The 25884-nt window shown below is 42.5% G+C and overlaps 1 long non-coding RNA gene across 1 annotated transcript; it reads left to right on the top strand.

Moving 5' to 3' along the window:
• LOC130283297 (uncharacterized) lies at positions 1-25673 on the top strand. The gene is made up of 3 exons (XR_008846635.1): positions 1-83; positions 11541-12062; positions 24751-25673. It is a non-coding gene; the product is annotated as an uncharacterized LOC130283297 (long non-coding RNA).
• The last annotated feature ends 211 nt before the right edge of the window (positions 25674-25884 follow it).

The raw sequence follows: 25884 nt of genomic DNA, 5'->3' as shown, positions 1-25884 counted from the left end.
GGGAAAATCACTCTATGTTTTTTCTCTCACAAAGTATGATAAATCTGGGCCAAGGTCTCTAAAAACAGGGATTAAAGCAACAGGTACACAGTAAATGACAATACATTAACCATAGCAAAACTGTAGTAGACAGAGTCCTGAGTAGTGTGGGCCCAAGACGGACACTGAAGGCAACATCTGCCACACAGGATGGACAAGATGCTATATTCTGTACAGATTCTGTGCTGGGTCACCACAGATAGATAGATAGATAGATAGATAGATATGTGATTGATAGATATGAGAGAGATAGATAGTTATGAGATAGATAGATAGATAGATACAGACAAAGAATAAGTCAGCCAGCACTTTAGTTGATACCAAACTATTATATGGACCTGGCCTACAGGTGCACGCTACTAGGCTAGATATACAGCAACAGAAGAATGCAGCAGCACACTGCCAGCACAAGGATATAGGTGCAACATGAATATGCAGTTAAAACATGGAGAGCTATACAGCTATGGTGTAATAGATGCAAATGTAAAACTATGAAATAGTGAGGCACTTAGCTCGCAAATTTGTCTCCGCCGGCGGTCAAATAGCTTGGACCGTCCCACCGCGATAAGGTAGCCTCCTGGGACGGACCCTACTCTGTGATTATGCCTCTGTGTGAACAGTTCAGTAAGCATGGCAGGTGTGTATATAAGGTGGCTTGGATGTTCCAGATCCTGCCATGCTTACTGAACTGTTCACACAGAGGCATATTCACAGAGTAGGGTCCGTCCCAGGAGGCTACCTTATCGCGGTGGGACGGTCCAAGCTATTTGACCGCCGGCGGAGACAAATTTGCGAGCTAAGTGCCTCACTATTTCATAGTTTTACATTTGCATCTATTACACCATAGCTGTATAGCTCTCCATGTTTTAACTGCATATTCATGTTGCACCTATATCCTTGTGCTGGCAGTGTGCTGCTGCATTCTTCTGTTGCTAGATAGATAGATAGATAGATAGAGAGATATTAGATAGATATGAGATAGATAGATAGATATGAGATAGATGTGAGCTAGATAGATAGATATGAGATAGATAGATAGATAGATATGAGATAGATAGATAGATACATAAGAGATAGATAGATAGATAGATATGAGATAGATAGATAAATAGATAGATACAATCCAAATGAGTGACATCTGGATGTTGGGTTGCCAATAACCCCCCTGAGCCAGAAGCGATGATCTGGTGAAGTATCCTGAAACCCAGAAGGTGATGATACACCAAGCTGGGAAGGAGAAGCGGGCTTGAGGGTCCCTTTTGGGTCCTACAAGACGCACCCAGACGTTAGCTTGAAGGGTACAGGGTGAATGGTTTAAGCCCCTTGAATGTTTTCATTTGGTGTATGCAGGGTATTACTATCAGGATATAGTAAGAATACCTCTCTGTATCACAGGAGGTTTATTGTTTAACATAAGAGCAATTTACCTTGCCAGTATATTACTATAGGATGCGCTTTGGTTACCAACTATTTGCCCTAAATTAAAATGGCGCCGATGAGTGTGTTATTATGCACTGAGCATGCGCAGAGGGCCACGGAGCTTGGCTGCGCCGCGCACGTCACTGCTGCTCTGACAGTACAGAGAGTAGCTATGACAACAGAATGACGCCGTGATTGGTTGAGGCCCGGCAATGCCGGAAGTAAGTCCCGGCGTCCCATGTGGAGTACGGGCATGCGGACAATGGCGCGATTCGCTATGAGGCCGGTGTTTGGAGGAGGCTGCTTGAATCGGTAATGTTTTTAACCCTTCACTTGTTTCCACAATGCCCACATTGTAATTATGACACTTAAGATGAGTTGATCAATCTGTCACCGGAGGAATAGGTGATCAGATCATGTATATGTATTCACTATATAACATTGTATCTATGAGATGCTTTTATTTAATATTTTTCACTGTATAGCATGAATTTTTCATCTTGTTTATGTCATTTACATCTTGTTTATGATCATGTGATATGCTAATTCACCTATCCCTGGAATAAACACTTGAATTTCGCACTAATTTTGCACTAATTTTGGTGTGCTGCCTACATTGGTCTATAGATAAATAGATAGATATGAGATAGACAGATAGATACATATGAGATAGATAAATAAATAGGTAGATATGAGACTATGTTCAAAAAGAAACAGTGGCACTCCCGTTGTTAAGTGCAAAGTGGTGTCTTTTATTTCACTCCACCGTGAGCTACGTTTCAACAGCCTCTCGCTGTCTTTATCAAGCCTTGGCTTAATAAAGACAGCGAGAGGCTGTTGAAACATAGCTCACGGTGGAGTGAAATAAAAGACACCACTTTGCACTTAACAACGGGAGTGCCACTGTTTCTTTTTGAACATATTCAGCCGGACCTCTGACCAAGGTTTACAGCAGGAGGCATCCCTACACCTATGCTTCAGGAGTGCTGCTCTCTTCCTTCCCTAGATATGAGTAGTGTTGGGCGCGAATATTCGCATTGCAAATTTTTATTGCGAATATGACGAATTTGCGAATATTGCGAATATATTTGCTATATATTCGAAATAGCGAATATTCGTTTTTTCCCACATATGCGCATATTCTCATATGTGAATATTCGCATATTCCTTCTTTTCACTTGTGGGCCAATTAGAATGATGCAAATACACTTGTCAGAGGTTATCAACAACATCCCTAGCAACCAATAGTAAAATTGCCCACCCCCTCACTGTTTTCTTCGAATAGGCAAATATGCGAATATTCACATAACAAACACACGAAATAAGCAAATATAGGACGAATATTCCTCTATATATTCGCAAAATATTGCGAATTCGAATATGGGCAATGCCGCTCATCACTACATATGAGACTAGATAGATAGATAGATAGATAGATAGATAGATAGTTATAGGTGACATAAACCATCTTTAAAAAGTCCTCTAAAAAAGTTAGATGCTGTGTTTTTCGTCTAGCCATCGGTCTGCAAAAGAAAGAGCCTGATCTTCATTATTATTCTGTAAACTGTAAGAAAAAAATGTGAATGGAATAATCTTTTAAATTTTTTATCATTTTTCAAATAGCTTATGAAGATTATGTTGTCTTAAGTCCATCAGGATCAGATAACTAACAAAGATGAATTGGGGATTAATCTTCAATTACTCTTCAGATTGCTGTTGTACGACTTGTCAGGAATTTCTATCAGATATGAGAAGTGTGAAAGGAGAACACGGTGCATGTGCTTAACATGTTCATCAGATAAAATGAAATGTACAAAGCCATATCGGAGGAGAATATACACAATGTGAAGATATTTCCACTATGGAAAATTAAGATCTCGGCAGATATGGGGTCGCTCTTATAAGGAAATATGGACATCATAGAACACACTTAGGTTCTGTAGCCACATAGGCAGGAATGTGGTTTCCACTTGTTAGAAGAAAAAACTCTGGCGCATTGCCAACTCGCCAAAGTGAATCAAAGCTCTCTCACTTATTTAAACCCTCTGTTAAATGTGAAAAAAAAAATAGCAGAAAGAAAAAGCACCATAAACAGGGAAAATATGGCCACAATTCGGAAAATGTGCTGAAAGTGATGACTTGAGTGGTCAATTTTGGTGCACGTTTGACGCTCCTCCTTTTTGCTTTAATGTCCTTGTCAATAAGTACCCCCCACTGTCAGGAGGAAAATAATATATTTTATGTTAAAGATATATTCATTATAGTCCAGAGCAGTATTCATAATTATGAAGCCTCATCTAAAATCTGTGCAGTTTGTTCTTCTGGTGATTCGTGATTAGTGTTGAACGGCATAGGCCATATTCAAATTTGCGATATTTCGCGAATATATGGACGAATATTCGTCATATATTTGCTAAATTCGCATATTCGTAATATTCGCGTTTTATTTTCGCGTATACGAAAATTAGTAAAAACTATAATTAGCATAAGCAAAAATTTGCATGAACGAAAAATTAACACATGGGAAAATTATCACAAACAAAAATGCGCATATGCGAAAATTATCATAAACCTAAATTCGCATATGCAAAAATTAACATAAACCATAATTTGCATAAGCAAAAAATCGCATATACGAAAATTAGCAAATACAAAAATGACCATAAACCAAAATTCGCATATGCGAAAATTTGCATAAACCATAATTAGCCTAAGCAAACATTCGCATATACGAAAATTAGCAAATGCAAAAATTAACATAAACCAAAATTCGCATATGCGAAAATTAGCGCATGTGAAAATTTATATAAAACAAAATTCGCACGCCAGTCTCACACAGTAGTATTAGAACCTTCTTTACACCACACAAGCTGGAAGCAAAAAAAAAAAAAAAATAAGAATATTCGTAATTATGAATAAATAGTGCTATATTCGAGAATATTCGCGAATATGCGATATTCGCGAATAAAATTTGCATTGCAAATATTCGCGAACAACACTATTCGTGATACCCATGCTGAGTATTACTCAATTGATGTAAAAAAAAAAAAAAAACTATAGTCGGCCATGTACATTAGACAGCTGTCATGTAAATGCTTGATCTACCAACAACTATCTCTTCCGTTTTTGCACACTCAGATCAACAAACTGCACATGTGTTCTAAATGGGGAGAGGAAGCAAGGTCGTTGCCGAGCACCACTATGGGCAGCTTGTATTCCCTTAAAACATGTTGAAATCCAGCTACCCAATCCTTCTCACCTCCAACATCTGGGAAGGTTCAGAAGGGCTCCATACATATTAAGACATCTACATCATATTTTCAGGGTCAGTTGATGGTCTACATTGGATACGGCAAAAATAATATACATTAGGTATGCCGCATCTTACCGGCTGCACAACTATGGACTTTAAAGGGTTAGAGATTCCGGTGCAAAAACCTTCCATTGTCTTCAATGGAATTCTGCTATGCTGTGCACAATGTTGAATTTCCAATTGTGAAATTAAGCCCGAAGCTGCAATGATGTCGATGAGGACGGCACATGTCCAATGTATCTGCTGCACACGAAATCTCCATGGTGTGCATGGGTTCTTAATGACTACCTGTCGTGATCTTGATACATTTTGTAATCCTCACAGTTTACTCTCCCATCATGATAAACCACCACCTGCCTTTATTTTTATTATTTTTTAAATGACGTTGTTCTGTATTTTCTGCTCAGTCTCAATAAGTTCCACAGTCTGGAATGGGGTGTTCCCCAGTCTGGAATGGGGTGTTCCCCAGCAGGTGTGACATCATCTTACTCTGCTATTCTGCTCTGAACAAACAGCCAAGAGCAGTTTAGTGTGTGATGGGCTGTTATTGACTGAGACTACACCCACACACACCCTCTGCTCTGTGCACTGAACTTTACAGTGTGCTCAGCTCTGCCCAGCAGCAGCAAATGGGGAGCAGAAATATTCAGCACAACCTGGGAAAACCTGAGACAATACTCATTTTGTATTCAGTTAAAAATAGACCTTGGGGCAAAAATCACAGAAGAATTGCAAGACCACCATAAAACATTATGAACTACACTAACTCTACAGCCCCTGTAGCACAGTCAAATAAAAAAATAAAAAATACCGGAATACCCCTGTAAGATAACCTGCAAGTTCAAAAAAATGCTTCCCCATAGAATCCCCCTACAAGTGAGAAAATCCATATTTACAGCTAACTTATGCAAATGTCAGTGCATGCTGTGGCCATACTCTCAACCGTACTGTATTTTAGTATTATTAACGGTAAGATAAGGAGAAAGACTTGGCTTCTGTACTAAGCACATTGATAGATCTGTGCGCAAACATCAGGAGTTATAGGCATCCAAGTTTTCTTCTCTTAGTGGTCATTTGGTTGCCAACTTGGCACATTTATGCAGAGAACGATGATTGCCGTTCAGCATCCTGCGCGATGACCCGGTGTCTTTAATACAAGGAAGCCGTGTCTGTCTGTATCTGTTACAAATGATGGGACAAGGCAACCGAGAGCCGAAGTTGTCGCTGAGGCACAGATTATTGTGAATCATGACTTACGAACATCTAGCAAGGCAGGCGGCAGAGGAGATAATGCTGATGACTCACTGGCATCAGCCAATATTTGTGAGGTGACTCTCGCCATGCCGCCTCGCAGAACATATTTATTCCTAATAGCTGAAAATATTCCCAGAGTTCGACCTAATCAGCTAAACTAGCAGGACCTGTGCCATAATAAAGGGCTCGGGGAGAAAAGCACATTCCGTCTCATAGAAGAAAATAACCTGGCAGAGAATGTGAGGACGCGGGCGTTCAGTCTACCCGAACAAACTTGTGGTAGGCAGCGAAAACTACTGGGACTCAGGAATTTAGAATAATTGGTCTGTCAGCTGTGATAGTTACTGAGCACTGGAGCTAGAAAAAGCTTTTTGTACCATTCAGTCCTTTTACCTTCTCGCTGGATGACGACCAGTAGGACATCCAATATCTCTCATGTAGAGTGTTAGGTATAGACAGGGGCGTAGCTATAGAGGTAGCAGTCGCACCGGGGCCCTGGTGCCTAAGGGGGCCCCAAAGTACATCTGCCCCATAAGAGACCAACATTATAATTGGCATATTGGGCACTGTTGCAGATTTTGCATCGGGGCCCAGAAGCTACAAGCTACGCCTCTGGGTATAGAGGCTGGAGATGACCTCTAAACATAATTTCTTGAGGCTCACATTGAATATTGGTTTTCTTCTGGCCACTATTCCATAAAAGTTAGATTTGTGAAGTACACGACTTATAGTTGTCCTATGGCCAATTCTCCTACCTCAGCTGTTGATCTTTGCAGCTCCTGTAGAGTTACCTTTAGCCTCTTGGTTGTTTCCATGATTTTTTTTTCTCCTTGCCTGGCTTATTAGTTCTTGTTCTAGTAGGTTTGTGGTTGTGCCATATTCTTTCCATTTTCTGATGATAGATTTTATGGTGCTCTGTGAGATGTTTAAAGCTTGGGATGTTTTTTGTAACCTAACCCTACTTTGTACTTCTCCACAACTTCATCCCTGACCTGTTTGGTGAGCTCCTTGGTCTTCATGCTACTGTTTGTTCAGTAATGTTCTCTAACAAACTCTGGGGCCTTCTCGGAACAACTGAGATTAAATTGCAGACCGGAGTACCCTATTTACTAATTATGTGATTTGCAAATGTGACTTGTGAAGGCATTTGGTCACACCAAATCTTTGTTGGGGGAGAATACATATGCACTCAACACTTTTTAGATTTTTAGTCATATATAATTTTGAAAGCCATGTAATATTTCCTCCCACTTTCAAATGATAGACTATTTTTCGTTGTTCCATTACATTAAACCCCAATGAAATAGATTTGAATCTGTGGTTAAACCAGGACATATTGTAGAAAAGTCGTCTGTAGGATATTGTGGAACTAAAACTACAGTCCTATAGCCAGGGACTAGTGCTGAAACTCACCTGATCAAACGGATTACCTGATGTCCCATCATGGAAGTATTGGCAATCGTCTCCGGCAAAGGGATTGCCCTTTTAGTTTCACCTGATATCCTGCAACAATGATAGCAATCCTTTCACGTAGCCAAAACCATAAAAGTAAAGCAATGCTGCACTCACCATAAGTTGTCTTCAAAATTTCTTTATTTAATTATACTCACATAACAGGTAAAAAGAATGTACAGGTAGTGGGGGTGTACTGAAAAGGAAAATGACGTTTTCATGCCTCCCAGCACCTTGGTATAAGGATATCGAGGAGGACGACACGGGCACGTATGGTAAGTTGAACATCATCTTCGGTGTTTCGACCACCGCTCCTACAGTCCCGGGACCTACTGCTATGACCTATAGGCCATAGTAGTAGATTGTGACCCCGGACCGGAGGAACGGTGGTCAGAACACTGAAGTGGGGCAGTACATAGTCATACAGCCTCCAGCCATACACTGTATATGGCTGAAGGCTATATGTCTGTGGCGACCTATACTGCACCTAATGCGGGGAACTATACTGCACCTAATGTGGAGCAACTATACTGCACCTAATGTGGGGGAACTATATTGCACCTAATGTGGGGGGAACTATACTGCACCTAATGTGGGGGAACTATACTGCACCTAATGTGGGGAAACTATACTGCACCTAATGTGGGGGGAACTATACTGCACCTAATGTGGAGGAACTGTACTGCACCTAATTTGGGGGGACTATACTGCACCTAATGTGGGGGAACTATACTGCACCTAATGTGGAGGAACTATACTGCACCTAATGTGGGGGAACTATACTGCACCTAATGTGGGGAACTATACTGCACCTAATGAGGGAAACTATACTGCACCTAATGTGGAGGAACTGTACTGCACCTAATTTGGGGGAACTATACTGCACCTAATGTGGAGGAACTATACTGCACCTAATATGGGGGAACTATACTGCACCTAATGTGGGGAACTATACTGCACCTAATGTGGGGGAACTATACTGCACCTAATGTGGGGAACTATACTGTATCTAATGTGGGGGAACTATACTGCACCTAATTTGGGGGAACTATACTGCACCTAATTTGGGGGAACTATACTGCACCTAATGTGGGGAACTATACTGCACCTAATGTGGGGGTACTATACTGCACCTAATGTGGGGAACTATACTGCACCTAATGTGGGGAACTATACTGCACCTAATTTGGGGGAACTATACTGCACCTAATGTGGGGGAACTGTACTGTAACCTAATGTGGGGGAACTGTACTGCCAACCTATTGTGGGGGAACTGTACTGCCAACCTAATGTGGGGGGAACTGTACTGCCAACCTAATGTGGGGGAACTGTACTGCTAACCTAATGTGTGTGTGTGTATACACATATATATATATATATATATATATATATATATATATACACATGCACACATGTGGCGTGAGTTTGTGCTTTAGGGTGCACACCCTAATGCAATAGGCTGCGCATGCCTATGGGCAGTGTTTTGTGTTCAGCGTCTAAAAAGGTACGTTTGTTAGATTCGCAGTCTTTGCTGGGCAAGTTGGCTTTTGCATTATTTTTAGCGCAATATTCCTTCCGTATTTTCATAAAAATATATATATATGGCTTGTGCAACACTGTGAGAGCATTTCAGCTACTGCACATAGTAAGGAGTCCCTATGGTACGTACAAAGCCCCAATATAAAGAATCTAAGGCTGCTTTCACACTATAAAATTCATCAGTTGTAAAGATCCGTTTGATGTTCCGTAATGAAAACCCTGAAAATTGGCCATTAAACGTCCGTTAGAAAATCCCATACGTCCGTTAGCAAATCCCATTATAGTCTATGGGATTTTTACATTATCCGTTTTAATCCGTTATAGTCCGTTATTCATAAGGGACGTTATTTTGTGACGGGAGAATGAACGGAAGAAATAGCGCATGCACTATTTCTCCCATTACTATCTTCCGTCACAAAATAGCGTTCGTTATTAAAACAGATAATGTAAAAATCCCATAGACTATAATGGGATTTTCTAACGGAAGTTTAATGGCCAATTTTCGGGGTTTTCATAACGGAACATCAAACGGATCTTTAGAACGGATGAATTTTATAGTGTGAAAGCAGCCTAAGAGGCCCTCAGAATCTTTAATGGCCTTAAAGTATATAAGAAAATTTGAAATATGCTTTCAGTAAAGAACACATAATAGATGTTTTTATGTTTTTTTAAAGCTTGACAACACCATTTATTTATTAGCCAGCTCTCAATTCACATGTCAAATATAAGAATATTTATCATGAGAGGCAATTATGTCAAATGGCAATTTACCTTTTCCAGCTCTGCAAAATAGAGAGAACTCGCTGGGAAACATGTAGCACTTACTAAAAGGTACCCAGCTGGCAAAGTTAATAAAGATTGACTGGTGCATTCTCTCTTTCTAAATAGTATATTGACTTTACTAATAATAAGGTATCAGCAAGGTATAAAAATACATTAAGAAATGTCTCTTCTTAGAGAGCCATGTAAACACCAGATAAAGCATTAGAATGTAATACTGGCAGCAGGCAGCCAAAGGATGAGATTGGTGTCCGGTTATCGCTGTGTTGTCTGTTCCATGGATGGTTTGGAGGTTTTTGTTTTTTTAACTTCAATTAAAAGTACCTGTAATTTAAGGTGACTTTTCAGGATAAGCTGCCCTACATGGGGAGCAGCACTATTTCTGCCCAATATATAACTTGTATTTGGTATTTTTCAGTAGATTTCTGCTCGGAAGGCTTCATCTACAATTTGCAGTTCTACCAGAACTGGCGGGTGGAGCTCCCCCCTTCAGAGACTTGCATTGCTTGTCTTGAGCTCCCTACTCCCCCACCCCACCCCTTCCATAGACTTATATTGCTTGTCTGGAGCTCTCTCCTCCCCCCTCTCCCTAGACGTCTATTGCTTCTCTGAAACTCTCTCCCCCCCCCCCCCCCTCCATAGACTTATATTACTGGTCTGGAGCTCCCTCCTCCATAGACTTGTGTTGCTTGTCCTGTAGACACAGGACAAAGCTGAGCTGATTTTCGAAGAGGGTGATGTGATGAGCGGGAGTGTGTGTGAAAGGGGGAAGGTTAATAACAGGAGAAAGAAGCATTTTTGTCTAATGAAATACATTACAAAGTTTCTTATAATTACTTGCCCTCTTGATCTATATAAAGTTTGTTGGAATGACAGTGCCTATGTAAGGCTACTTTCAAGATGCCATTGTGACCCGTCCGTAACAGGTCAGTTAGGCTCTTTTTTTCTTTTTCTTTTTTTGTCTATAAACGGCCGTTATTGGGACGGGTCACAGCCAGATCCCATTTATTATAATGGGGTACATTGTTTTAGAGTATAGCCAAAGAAAAAGACTATGCACTAATTTTTCTCCTGCCATACTCCCTTAATTTGCAACGGACGGTGTACTGCTGGGAAAGTTGCCTTGGGTGGAAGGATCCTAAAGGGGCTTGTCACAGTCAGGTACCTTCTAGGCTTAGGATCTCTAGCTCCCACTTCAACATCGGCTCCTATTCAGGACAAACACTTTCCAGAGAAGGGGCACTGGAAGACCATTTTCACACATTTTTTGGTCTATTTTATGAACTGTAAAATGGCTCAAGCACTCCATTGATAGACATATGTTTATGGCTCAAAAAGTGGACCCAAAAAAAAAAAGGTTCTAGTTTTTCCATGATCTGTAGTTTCTATCAGTGCCAGTTCAAGGTAGACGTGGGACCGTGATGTCACCAAAAATCAGCAATTCAAACATATATTTTTTTCTTTTTTTTTTATACCTATGCAGTTCACTGTGTGGGATCAATATTATTTGAAAAATAGGAAAAGGGGAGTGATCTGAATTTTTATTAAGTGGAGGAGGGGCTATCTACTCTTATCGGCCATCCTGCAGGAGGACAAGAGATATCTTATTCACTTATTTACAAGCATTTACCAAAAATGTAATAGTTGATATACCAATTTCTCTGTGGAAAATCATCCAGATCCATGTGTTCAGTTTTGCAAGTTATGGACAAAAATAACATTTGATCTTTTCATTTTACTTTAGCGGTAGCAAGAAGCAGGTGCTTGGACATCTTGTGAGACTTGAAAGACAGCAGGAAGTCACATAAGTCCTTCACAGGAGCGAGTGACCAGCTGCACTGCCCTGGGACATGCGGTTAAGATAAGTGACACTGGACGCCATGCCGGATCATTATTCCTGAACACCTGGGATGAGGCATTAGCTCAATAGCTGGAGACGTGTAGATGACCGAAGTTCAGCTGATGATGGCCTGTCCATTATAGCTGGGCACTGTGCCCCATACTGCCAAATGCTAAAAGGAAAAAGCACAGGGAGCAGAGTAATATTTAATTTAACCCATTCTGGTTGGGTGAAGATACTGTAGGTCAAATTAATTGCCACATGGAGTACATCAAAGTATATGGCAATGGCTCCCAAACTGGAGAACCAAAGGTTGGGGAACAGTGGCCTACAGCATGAAGCTAAAGGAATGATGTCAATGAGGTGAATCTGCTTTTGTAGTCTAGAGCAGAGGTAGAAAAGAGGAACCAACATCAGGGGTACCGGGTATGTTCATCCTGTAAATCAATTTTTTCCATTTTTCACTATAGGTCATTATATTTCAAGAGATCAGAATTGTTGGAGACTGGAAATCCATGTCAGGGGAGCAGAAAAGGTCCTATCTGTTATGTCTCCTTGACCTTTAGGACGCCTCACCTTGGGCAGGGGTGTAGCTATAGATGTAGCAGGTGCCTAAGGGGGCTCCAAAGCACAGCTGCCCCATAAGAGAGCAGTACAATAATTGGCATATGAGGCCCTGTTGCAGATCTTGCATCAGGGCCCCGAAGCTACACCTCTGACCTTGGGGTTGTCTGTTACCTGTTGTCCTTAACCTGGTGATGGCGCGTGGCTCCATTCGTGAGTTTACTTCTAGAGATGAACGAATCGAACAAAGTCGCATTCGTTCCAAATTTCATGAAGTATTCGATTCAGACCGAATCCAAACTTCGACTTGATTCTAAATAACGAATTTCTTTATTAGCGACACCCCTGCGATCCTCCTGTATAATGTATAGATGCAGGCGGCTTTCTCTGCAATAGATAAGACGATAGATAGGAGTGACACCTGCTGTGATCTGTCCTTAACTGCAGGTACTACTGCTCCCAACATGGAGCACACTCTGCTCCTTGCTGAGAGCTGTAGTACCTGCATTAATAGACAGATGACAGCGGGTGTCACTTCTGACACCCAATGCGATTGTTCTGTATAATGTATAGATGCGGGCATCCAGACGCTCTTCTCTGGTCCCACTGTAGTATGAGTATATGCCATATATACCTATTATTCACAGATCTCTGTGGGAAATATGAATGTGATGTGAACTCTATTCACATCACTGGCCGGCCGAAGTATAGTGCAGGGATGTGAGCGCAGGAGAAAGCCGCACCATCTCTGCAATAGATAGGACAATCACATCAGGTGTCAGGAGTGACACCTGGGGCGATCTGTCTATTAGTACAAGTACAAAAGCTCCCATTATGGAACAGTCTGTTCCATGCTGGGAGTAGTAGTACTACCTAAAAAAAAAATAAAAAAATAGAGAAAAAAAAGTGAAAAACACACACACACACACACCCTTTATTACACATAATATTAAAATACATTACTAATTAAAAAAAATTAAGAATTCATTATAAAAAATATATTATTTTTACATTTAAATGGTCCCTTTCAAAATTTTTATTATTGTTGGCTACATTTTTATGTCCCTGCCCGCCCACATAAATTGATCCTTCTTTAAAAATTAACATTAACATTTTTTTTTTGTCTTTCAAAATGTTCATAATTTTTTCTAGTTTTTGTTCTAAATAAAAAAAAATATTTTCACTATACTTTTTTAGCCCCATTTATTAAATTTTTTCAGACATTTAGATGTGCTGCCATGAATAATTGCGGGGATCAGAGACGAGACGAGGACAGGGACATCAGTAATATGTATAATACAGTAGGCAAAAAAAAAGTCTGAGTTTCCCTAATTTACCAAAAATCCATAAATTTACAGAGGTCTTCTATCAGAAATCAAAGATACTTCAAATTGTAATTCATGGAGGCAGATGGCTGGGACAATAATGTATGTATGTATTTATTGAAATTGTGAAGGACGATGTCATTGTAATTATTAATTGGGCGGGCCGAGACCTAAAAATGTAGCCAGCAATAATAAAAATGTAGAAAGGGGCCATTTAAATGTAAAAATAATGTATTTTTTATAATTCATTTTTAATTTTGTTTTATTAGTAATGTATTTTAATATTGTGTTTAATAAAGTGTGTGTGTCTGTGTTTCACTTTTTTTCTCTATTTTTCAAATTTTTTAGGTAGGTTTACTCAGCATGGAACAGACTGGTCCATGATGGGAGCTGTAGTACCTGTACTTATAGACAGATCGCCCTGGGTGTCACTCCTGACACCCGATGCCATTGTCCTTTCTATTGCAGAGATGGAGCAGCTTTCTCCTGCGCTCGGATCCCTGCACTATACTTCGGCCGGCCAGTGATGTGAATAGAGTTCACATCACTTATTCACATTTCCCGCAAAGAACTGTGATTGGCCAGATGGCTACAGCCGCTCACAGCTCTCTGCAGGAAATATGAATAATAGGTATATATACGGCATATACTCTACAGTAGGACCAGAGAAGAGCGCCAGCCGCCCGTATCTATACATTATACATGACGATTGCATCGGGTGTCAGAAGTGACACCCACTGCGAACTGTCTATTAATGCAGGTACTACAGCTCCCAGCATGGAGCAGAGTGTGCTCCATGTTGGGAGCAGCAGTACCTGCAGTTTTGGACATATCACAGCGGGTGTCACTCCTGACACCCGATGTAATTGTCCTATCTAGATGTGAGAAAGCCACCAGCATCTATACATTGTAAAGGATGATCGCAGTGGGTGTCAGGAGTCACACAGGGTGATCTGTCTATTAGCACAGGTACTACTACTCCCATCATGGAACAGTCTGTTCCATACTGGGAGTAGTAGTACTACAAAAAAAAATGTTTAAAAAAATTTAGAAAAAAAAGTGAAACACACATACACTTTATTAAACACATTATTGAAAAACATTACTATAAAAAATTCGCTGAGAATTTATTTGGATCGAAACGATTTTTTTATTTTCTATTTTGGCAAATCAGTCAAATCTAATATTTCAAATCTAATATTTCAAAAATTCGCTCATCTCTATTTACTACTATTGCATCAGCAATAGTACCACCGATCTGTGTCTTGTGCCAGGCATAAAGACATAACTGCTCATGTCTTTCGGGATAGTTCATGGCCTATATATTATGGGCGTGGCATAAATCTGAAAAAGTTTATTTTTTTCCAGGCACGCCTAAACCCCAATTTTTTAAAAGTAGGCAAGCATGGAACAGTTAGGGTATGGACTTGTAGGTGTACAATTGGTAAAATTGTATATGGGCACCTCAGAGGACTAGCATCCAAGGCTTGTGACCACCCCATTTCCTAATTTATGCTGTGTAGAACAGCCAGGGTGATTCCAGCTGATGCTATACCTTGGTTGGGAAACACTGGTATAGAAGTTTTATTTGAGATGTTCTTGAACTTAAAACTGGAACAATCTTAGCACAGTCCTGCTAGGCACATGTCTTGAACTTTGTTACTGTAAAACAAAAGTGGTTAGCACAGAAAAGCAATAAACATTAATTTACAGTCCTTTAAAACACATTTCCTCTGAATCTTCTTGTGCCTCTTTGGGGCCCCCTATATCTGCCAACATCTGGAGCAGGTGAGGAGTTAATGTAACTCTCCCACACCACATTGGTGAGAGTAGAATGGGCAACAGTAGGATTCAAGGTGACCTGAGGCTTACTAGCCTGAATGTAAGTGGGGCAATAGGGCTTGAGCACCATCTCCAAATTTGGAGCGGGGCAAAACACTTTCGTCGGTACCCTGGAAGCAGGCAAACTCTCCATGTCAGAAGAGAGCCTTGGTACATACGTTGGTACCTGTGCAGGAGGCAAACTCTCATTGCTTCGAGAAGGCCTAGGTACGTACGTTGGTACCTCTGAAACAGACAAACTTTCATTGCTCCGAGAGGGTCTAGGTACGGTCTTTGGTGCCCTCAATTTAGGCTTACTTTCTTGAACTTGAGCAGGACTTGGCACTTTACTGTACACAGAAGATGATTGATGTTGTAGAGGCTCCTCCTCCTTGAGTACGTTGGTGGAGGCATCAGGAGCAGACCATTACGGCCTCAGGTTGAAGGGATCTGATTCCCAATCTGTAGATGGAAAGTATTTGAAGGGAAGCTGTGTTGGGGCTGTTGGTCTTGTGACCTCTGCAGCCCACTCTCCACGCAGGTTCTGGACGAGGATGTACTCCACAATTTCACCCACCTCCAAGGAGTAGAACTTTTTATGAAGCTATGGCCTCTGTACTGCTCGCCGGTTTACGAGGATGGTTTGCCCAGTGTGGCAATCAAGAAGTTTCCCATAACCTCTGACCTTGTCGGACTTGGCCACAGTTGCTCTTTGTCGTTCTAGAGGCTCCTCCCCTTCTCGGGGATGGTCCCACTTGCAGATGAATACAGCTTCCATTTCTTTAGTATTCTCCTGGTAGCGGATTCTTTCTTCAGGAGGCAAATGCACATGCTTAGGGGCATACAGTTCTCTGTGTCGGGCCTTTCCCTCAGTTCAGCCAGCTCGGCTTCTTGACGGGCCCTTTCCCTTTGTGCGGCTGGAATTGGTGGCAGTGGCTTCCCAGGTATAGGTTGTAGAACCGCGTGCATATACTCGATGAGTCCCGGCTCATCCCCACAGATCCACTTGGGTAAATCTGGTGAGCACGGTCGTGCACTTGGCAAATTTGATCGAGGTATGACTTTAGGGCTGGAGGAGGAAGAATAGGCCGCCTCTGGCGGGTACTCACTGCAGACTCCTCCGATGTGATCTCAGCCCACGAGCCCCAAGTTCTGTGGTGAGGGGACAGTCTCACCGGCGATGCACCTCCAGGTGTCCCTGCACTCTCCGCTGGAGGTGTCTCTGGCCAATCATCGTCATCATCAGGCAGTGGGGGAAGATTGCAGGCCCCCTCTTCGTCTAATGACAACCGCTGCAGACGGTCAGCAAGTTCTTGGAAAAGTCGGGCTGCGAATGCCACAACTTTCCGCTGTTCCAGCGCCATTTTGCCATTTTCACCACGTGGAACGCTGCTCTCCACTGTGCGTGGTGTCTTTTATAGTGGGCTTCCCCAAAATGGCGGCGGGCAGGAAGGACGTCATCGGTGCAGCCCCGACTTTCGGTCCTTCCAGAGATGACTCCTGTATCTCCAAGTTCCCTTTCGGCTGTGATACAGCAACTTGTCAGCCACGCCAAGGGGCGGAGCGCAGCGCGGGCCTTCTTCGCAGGAGGATCGCAGCATGAATTCACTGCGTAGTTTACACATCCTAGTTGCAGATAAATTTTCGCCTCCCCCCTTACTTTTCTCGTGGCCCCCTTGTATGGCCCCCTTGTATGGCGGTTCACAGCACATGAATAAAGTTTGTTACTTGGGGGGGGAGTACACTTTCACTAGTGGCAACTGTAGTAGGCACACATCCGAATCCTGTTTGCGCGACGCCAAAAAGGCTTTGTGGTAGCCCTTGGGGGGGGATATAATACAGTGGGGGTGTTGCTTTGGTATTTGAAGGGTTAATTTAACCCCCTGTCACTCGTGACGCCAGGGTGAGGGTTAATATGTTGAGGTAAATCTTCGGCCTATCGCCACCCTTCCCAGAAACGATAGGTGCGTGCTTAAATGAATGAAGGTCCACAATAGGGATAAACTTGAACTTCCATAAACTTTACTGAAGTACTTGCGGTACATCCAATTAACAGCAACAGTCTCAGTAATACAGTCTCTATACAGATCAGCAATGATTGACAGATGCCGCGGACCATTGACTTATCCAAGGATTAATAGAATTAGGATTTGTGCAGAGATCCATCCGGATTTAGGGGTCTGTTTAGGTCCGGTGATCTGGCGAAGTTAACAGGGATTGAGATAACTCACAGTTTTGTATGGATAGCCATTGCCGCAAGGCTTGGGCCTAGTCACTGCGGAAGATAGCTGCGCAGATCCGTCCTCATCAGCAGCGCAAGACCAAGAGAGCGATTAATGGCCGCCGCTCCCTTATATGGGCAGGGCCGTTTTGGATTGGTCCGTGTTAGCTGTCACTCACCGTTACAAGGCATGGTGGGTGAACACGTCACTGGAACCTCCTATGGTTCTAAAGCAAAACCATAGAGTTCTCCACCTGATCACATGACCCGCAGGTCCTGTTACGCTACAAACAGGTAGACAATTCAATATATACACTTTTTATACTTATAACTGTATAAATATCAGATAGAACTACTATACATTTAGTGGCTAAGTGAGAGGTGACAAGGGGAAGAATAGAAAAGAGGGACCCCGAAGTCCTAGGGACTCTGTTTATTGGGACCTCTCCATAGGTAACGTATAAAATACGGTACCGGGACACCACACTACAACATGGCATCGTGTAAAGAACTGTTATTTGATCACTGCACGTACTATATTGGTATTATTTGTACTGTATTGTTATTATCTGATCATTGTGTTCAGATGCTATCTATACCAGTATTAGTGTTGTGTGGCACTGTACAGTACATTATTTTGTAGCATTGTCCTCAGTGCACAGAGCCCTGCTTGTGTGGTGTCCCGGTACCGCATCCTATACGGTACCTGTATATAGGTCCCCATAGCCAGAGTCCCTAGGATGTCGGGGTCCTTCTTATTTAGTCCACCCCTTGTCACCTCTCATCTAGATATTAGTTATCTTACAGTTTACTCAGAATTTATATAAATATAATTGTACAAATGTACATAACTGGTTAATTACCTGTACGGAGCGTAACAGGACCTGCGGGTCACGTGATCAGGTAAACTCTATGGTTTTTTGCTTAAGGACCTTTGGAGGTCCCTGTGACGTATTGCGCCCACAATTCCTTGTAACAGTGAGTAACAGTGAGTGACAGATATTCGGACCAGTGTAGAGAGCCCAGCTTGTCTTCAGTATAAAGGGCCCTGTTTGTCCTCAGTGTACAGAGCCCTGCTTGTCCTCAGTGTACAGAGCCCTGCTTGTCTCCAGTGCACAGAGCCCTGCTTGTTCCTCAATGTACAGAACCCTTCTTGTTCTCAGTGTACAGAGACCTGCTTGTCCTCAGTGTACAGAGCCCTGCTAGTCCTCAGTGTACAGAGCCCTGCTTGTCCTCGGTGTACAGAGCCCTGCTTGTCCTCGGTGTACAGAGCCCTACTTGGTCTCCGTGTACAGAGCCCTGCTTGTCCTCAGTGTATAGAGCCCTGCTTGTCCTCAGTGTACAGAGCCCTGCTTGTCCTCAGTGTACAGAGCCCTGCTTGGTCTCAGTATACAGAGCCCTGCTTGTCCTCAGTGTACAGAGCCCTGCTTGTCCTCAGTGTACAGAGCCCTGCTTGTCCTCAGTGTACAGAGCCATGTTTGTCCTCGGTGTACAGAGCCCTGCTTGTCCTCGGTGCACAGAGCCCTGCTTGGTCTCAGTGTACAGAGCCCTGCTTGTCCTCAGTATACAGAGCCCTGCTTTGTTTCAGTGTACAGAGCCCTCGTAAAACAAAATCAGCTCTGCTACACCTTTATGGAAGTAATAGAAAAAATAAAAAATAAAAATATATATGCCAGGTAAAAACTAATATGCCTCCCCATTTACTACAAAAGAAAAGTGGATGATTTACTGATAGAGCAGATTAAAATGATCGGAGTTTGTGTCAAACTTCAAACAGATTTTTTTAAAATTATATTTTATTCCCAAAGAAGAATCACATTCCACTTCTCCCGTAATGTTCCATAAAACCATCTGCAGAAGATGTGACCCCGAACATGTAGAGGCAGTGCCGCCCTTTACAAACGTGTGACTCTTCTTTACAAGGTACATTTCGAGAAGAAAAAAAAAAACCCCAATGAAATGTGTTGTTGGGATAAGATCTGTGATTGATCTTAATAATTACATTAATAGAGACCAGGTTGAAAGGGAAATCCCTGGCTTTGCATTTTGTAGAATTCAGCAGAGTTAAACATACTTGGAAATGGGATCAAAGCGTTCTTTGATTTATTTGAAAGTCATAAATGAACCATTTCCAGTTTTTGAACCCAATAAAGTTTGTTTGCTATATGTTAGCATTCCTTATCCGCTCCTCTACAGCCAGCGTGGAGATGTAAGAGGAATGCAGCAGTCTTGTGTGGCCTCTACATAATGCATCACAGGAGCTGGCGGCTGTACACACCGCACACATCCCAAATGGAAGGAAAGCAAAAAATATATAAAGTCAGATACTGACTGTTCATTCCCAAGCATCATCACTATACTGTAAATATATATTATTTTCGCACCCTTAAAGGGGTACTCCGCCCTTAGACATCTTATCCCCTATCCAAAGGATAGGGGATAAGATGTCAGATCGCCGCGGTGCCGCTGCTGGGGAGCCCCGGGATCCCCACTGCGGCACCCCGCTATCATTACAGCACAGAGCGAGTTCGCTCTGTGCGTAATGCCGGGCGATACAGGGGATGCCCATCGTGACATCACGGCCCATCCCCTTAATGCAAGTCTATGGCAGGGAGCGTCCCTCCCATGGACTTGTATTGACGGGGGGTGGGCCGTGAAGTCACAAGGGGCGGAGCCGTGACGTAACGATGCTCCGGCCTCTGTATTGCGCGTCATTACGTGCAGAGCGAACTCGCTCTGTGCTGTAATGATATCGCAGTGCCGCAGAGGGGATCCGCAGCGGCACCTCGGCAATCTGACATCTTATCCCCTATCCTTTGGCTGACAATACCCCCTATGTGCGCCCTATGCTTTATGTAAGCCCTCTATGTGCCCCCACATTCTAAATAAGCCCTGCCATGGGCCACTACACTCAATATAAGACTTCCTTTGTGACCCCACACTGTATATAAGTCCAGTGGAACAGCGCATATCAGTCTACGGACTCTAAAAGCTTAAGGTCCCAACCTTTGTCAATCTCTGAGAGACTTTGCCTGTATAGAGACTGTTCCTGTTGTGAAGCTTGCATAAAATCTTCAGTAAAAGTTCCAACTGTTTTCAGCAAACTCTCCGGTTCTGGGCGTTCAATTATTCTATACCTCCCTATCGCTCTTGGGAAGGGTGGAGGTGGGAAGCATTACAGAGGAGCCCTCACCCTGGCATCACGAATATAATAGGTTAACCAGACAACCTTTAGTCACTGCACAGCTACACCCCATATACCCTACTTTCCAGGCTATCACATAAGCCTTCTTTGTGCCCCCGTACTCTTTATAAGCCTCCTTTGTGCCCCCACACTGTATATAAGCCTCCTTTGAGTCCCCACACTGTGTATAAGCCTTATTTGTGCCCCCACACTGTGTATAAGCCTTCTTTGTGCCCCCACACTGTGTATAAGCCTTCTTTGTCCCCCACACTGTATATATAAGCCTCCTTTGTGCCCCCCACACTGTATATAAGCCTTCTTTGTGCCCCCACACTGTATATAAGCCTTCTTTGTGCCCCCACACTGTATATAAGCCTTCTTTGTGCCCCGGCACTGTATAAAGGCCTCCTTTATGCCCCCACACTGTTTATAAGCCTCCTTTGTGCCCCCACATTGTATATAAGCCTCCTTTGTGCCCCCACACTGTATATAAGCCTCCTTTATGCCCCCACACTGTATATAAGCCTCCTTTGTGCCCCCACACTGTATAAGCCCTGCTATGTGCCCACCTAATGGCAAGAATAACATAGCCTGGTCCATGTTTACCTCTGGACCCTAACATAGGAATATTGTAGCAGCTCAAATGCGTTAACAAAGCAGAGCCAGGCTTTTCCCTGTCTGAAATGTTGTTGAGATATATAGATGATAAGAGCTAAATATAGGTTTCTCTTCTTTTCACGGAATCCATTAATAATCATGTGTTTTCTGCAGGTCAGCGGAGAAACGTACCTCCATTTTGTCACGTTGGGCTATTATAGGTGATAAATCTATAGAAAGAAGATGTAATGAATGAAATCACTGTCAGGCCATAACTTATAGCAACACAGTATTAGGTATATTACAACATAATTAGGCTAATTACGGCATAAAAGGATAAGCCGTCCACCTCTCCAGACATACATCTCCGAAACTCCCCATTAAGGTTTAACACTGTTTTTCAAGAAATTGTCAGCTTTAATTATCACAGGAACATTCCGTATATCTGCTCCGAGAAGCTGTAAAATATATCCCCTGGTATCAGGCAGGAGCAAGACGCCATCCTTTATACTTGTGATGACGGAGACGGAAAATAATCCTACAGTAACAGCTTTACTGGAGCGCCACTTAAAGGAATTTCATGTGAAAAAAATGGTGTTTGTTGTACAATGTATTTTGTATTTTAATTGTTTGCAGTTTTAATATTCAGTTTTATAAGAAATTAGAATTCTTGTTTTTATCCAAAAAGACCCTTGTCCTGCTCATGGTGGCATATATACAATGGAAGGCAGAAGGTTCCATAGCGTAGATCGAAACTCCCAGAATCGGTTGTCTTGGTGTTTGTGTTGTTCTACATGCCCTATCCATTACCCTTGGGCCAGTTTTTACCACATTGTTTAGTAACACTGCAGGGAATTCTGTATGATACGTACCACCCTAAAAGAGAGCAAAGGGTCAACAAGAACTGGACTAAGCCCCTTCATTCTGCCAATCGGCAGCCTAGGGTTCAGACACACACCCATAAACATTAATGGGCTATCTTAACCCTTTAAAGTAGTTTTACCACCAGAGACACTTATCTTCACAGGGTGGGGTGCAAAGAATTAAAGGGGTATTCCGGCCAAAGCCATCTTATCCCTTATCTAAAGGATAGGGGATAAGATGTCTGATCGCGGGGGGTCTGCCACTGGACCCCCCGCGATCTCCGTGCAGCACCCGTATTTGTTCCAGGGACTGGAGACGTGCCGTCATGCCACACCCCCTCGTGATGTCACACCACACCCCCTCCATTCATGTCTATGGGCGGGGGCCTGATGGCCATCGCGCCCCCCTCCCATAGACATGAATGGAGGGGACGGGTGTGATGTCACGTCTCCAGTCCCGGAAACACAGAGGTTTCTGAGACTGAAGCAGCAGCCCCGCATAGAATGCGGGTGCTGCACGGAGATCGCAGGCAGTCCCATCGATGGGCACCCCGCAATCAGACATCTTATCCCCTATCCTTTGGATAGGGGATAAGATGTCTTTTTCCGGAATACCCCTTTAAGGCATATCAATTTCCACAGTCACCTTGTCCAACCAGATTTGTCAGGGGTATCCTGATCCCTGATGAAGTCAGGAGTGATTGTATCTTTGGGAGGATTTCAAACATCTTAGTTGAACCAGCCTGATTGTTTTAAGAGGAAGTACCGAAGGACGGAAAGGAGCCACCGATAAAACACCCATTTTGGAGGTTGAAGTTTGGTGAGACCATTCTATGACGTTTTGAAACGTAGAGTTCACATTCTAAAGATATTTCTCTTCTATTGCTGCAGTAAGGGCCCTTTGGGGATACACCATGTTTTGAGTTTATTGGTGTGAAGGAGCCTTGATATATCACACTATATATTATTATGTTTATGCTTTTATGATCTTTTTACCTACTCATGCAGAAGTTGCGGTATTAAGGCTTTTTTGTATTTTAATGTATTTTTTCTTGTGGATGCATTTTATATACCTATCATATCGGAAGGTTGCACTTATTTCGGGTATATTTTTACTTCCTGTATATTAGGATCAGTTTGATGCAGAAACGCTCCAGGTACCGACAGACAAATACATATGAATCCCGTGGGAGTAGTACCGTGTAATGATCCTGTTGAAGCGTGGATATGGGAAAGCTCTACCATATGCAATTAGTTTCTATTTTCACTTTATTAAATGCATTTAATTTCATTATATTTTATAATATTTGCAATATGTTAGATATTTAAAGTGGTATTCGAGGAAAAAAGATCAACTGGCTCCTGAAAGTTAAACAGATTTGTAAATTTCTTCTATTAAAAAATATTAATCCTTCCAATAGTTATCAGCTGCTGAAGTTGAGTTGTTCTTTTCTATCTGACAACAGCGCTCTCTGCTGACACCTCAGGATCTCAGGAACTGTCCGGAGCATAAGAGGTTTGCTATGGGGATTCGCTCCTACCTTGGACAGCTCCCAAGACAGGTGTCATAAGAGAGCAGTTAGACAGAAAGGAACAACTCAACTTCGGCAGCTGATATGTACTGGAAGGTTTAAGATTTTTTAGTAGAAGTAATTTACTAATCAGTTTTTTCCTGGAATACCCCTTTAATGAAAATTTTGATTTTAACCTTTATATATATATATATATATATATATATATATATATATATATATGTATATGTATATGTATATATATATATATATATATATATATATATAAAGGGGATGAGTATTTACCTCAGGGTGAGGCCACCACTCCTGGTGTAACGGAGCTTCATAAGGCCATTTTGCACTCCGCAGGCATTCTGGGTAGGGGAATATGCAAAGCAGCTCATTACATCACCTTTTCAGGTAATGTTCCCTGGTATCAGCTTAGCTCCTGTTAAGGAATATAAAAAGCTGATCGGGATTTTATGCCAAGCTAGACTACTCCCCAAAAGGGAAGTTTCTACCCATCTGCAGACAGTTGTTTCATGGTTTTTGCCACTCATCCGTACAGAGCAGGGTGATCTGACTTGGCTGGGGTAAGAGGCCTGAGAGCAGCTAAAGGGGGTGAGTATTTACCTCAGGGCGAGGCCACCACTCCTGGTGTAACGGAGCTTCAGAAGGCCATTAAGCACTCCGCAGGCATTCTGGGTAGGGCAACTGTCACGCCCCCTCCCATAGGCTTGCATTGTGGGGGTGGAGCGTGACGTCACAATGCTCCGTCCCCGTGATCAACAGTAATCAGACCCGGAGTGAGCACGCTCCGGGGGCTGATTCTAACAGGGTGCGGCGTGGAAGATCGCGGGGGTAAGGGGATAAGATGTCTTAGCGCCGGAGTACCCCAAAAATTCTGGGATTTTTGGTTCTTTGAATGTAAGACAGGGACAGAAAAGTTAGTCTGGTTACTAATATACTTCACTTACCTGTGTTTGGTGTCTGGTATTGAATTTCTTTGTCTTTCTTTTCCCCGGAAGTTCATTTTCTGCAGTCTACAAAATGAGTGTTGACTTGGACCTTTCCCAGCATGCTGTGTGGCTCGAGACAATACATCACAAGGGGCCTCGTCTGCCTCGTCTGCATCGTCTGTTGTATGTGAAGCCAGCTACCTGATGATGTTACCGGCGTGCATTCACCATTACACAGATCCACGGCTGGTGTGTCAGATGATGTCAAGCAAGTCATATTATCAAAGGGAGCGTGGCTGTGCTGCAATGGGTTGGGTGACCGATCTGTGAAAGGGAAATAAGTCATCTTCCACCATAGAAACAAAGGATCTGGGGATTTTAGTCCGAGGGAGATCACAGAAACCAGGAAGATGCCACTTCCCAAAAACAAGCCAGCAGCGTGATGAGGGACACAGGACACGGTCATTTACCACAAACACAAGCACAAATCCTTGGTAAGCATGTCCATTACTGTATGGCACTTCATTCTAAAGACATCTAATGTTGGATGAACCTTTTACCTTCTGGGGTAACCACTTAAAGCCAATGGTATTCAACCTGTGACTATAATAGCATGCTGGGAGTTGTTGTTTTGCAGCCCCATTTTAATAGACGAGGATGATATTCCGGGCTGTGGACTTTCCTTCTCTTTCATTTCCGAGTGTTCTCACTGCGGCGGGCAATATTGTTGTTGTTTTTGTTTTGTTTTTTCCTTTTAAAACAACTACATTAGAATTTGCATTAGTAAGAAATTAAGACATTTAATTTGATGTTGCAGCTAAGTCTTACTGTCCTCCTTGTGATAAATGATTCATTTCATGTAATGTTTGTAATGGTACAGCGGGGCGATCGGAAGATAAAAATCTCTGCTTAAATACCAATATCCTGTCCTTCTGTCTGCACTTTATGACTCTGCCTTCAGATCCTATTCACTAAGCCAATCGAAGTTTTAATAAAAGAAAGCAGTCATTTCTAATAAACTCCTGCCGAGTTGTGATAATACTAAACTGCTTTAGCAGCGTGATATTTTTTATTATTATACAAGCGGTATATTAATATGCCAGTATTTGTAAACTCCCCAGCGCCATCAGATTTATTGGTAAGGCCTGTGCTACATTGTATTAATATAACAAAAGTTTATGCGACAATGAACACTTTGTCCTT

Source organism: Hyla sarda, chromosome 7 (genome assembly GCF_029499605.1).
Source record: "Hyla sarda isolate aHylSar1 chromosome 7, aHylSar1.hap1, whole genome shotgun sequence".
Taxonomy (NCBI): domain Eukaryota; kingdom Metazoa; phylum Chordata; class Amphibia; order Anura; family Hylidae; genus Hyla; species Hyla sarda.
Note: the sequence above shows the minus strand (reverse complement) of the source record. Positions and strands in the feature narration are given on the sequence as shown.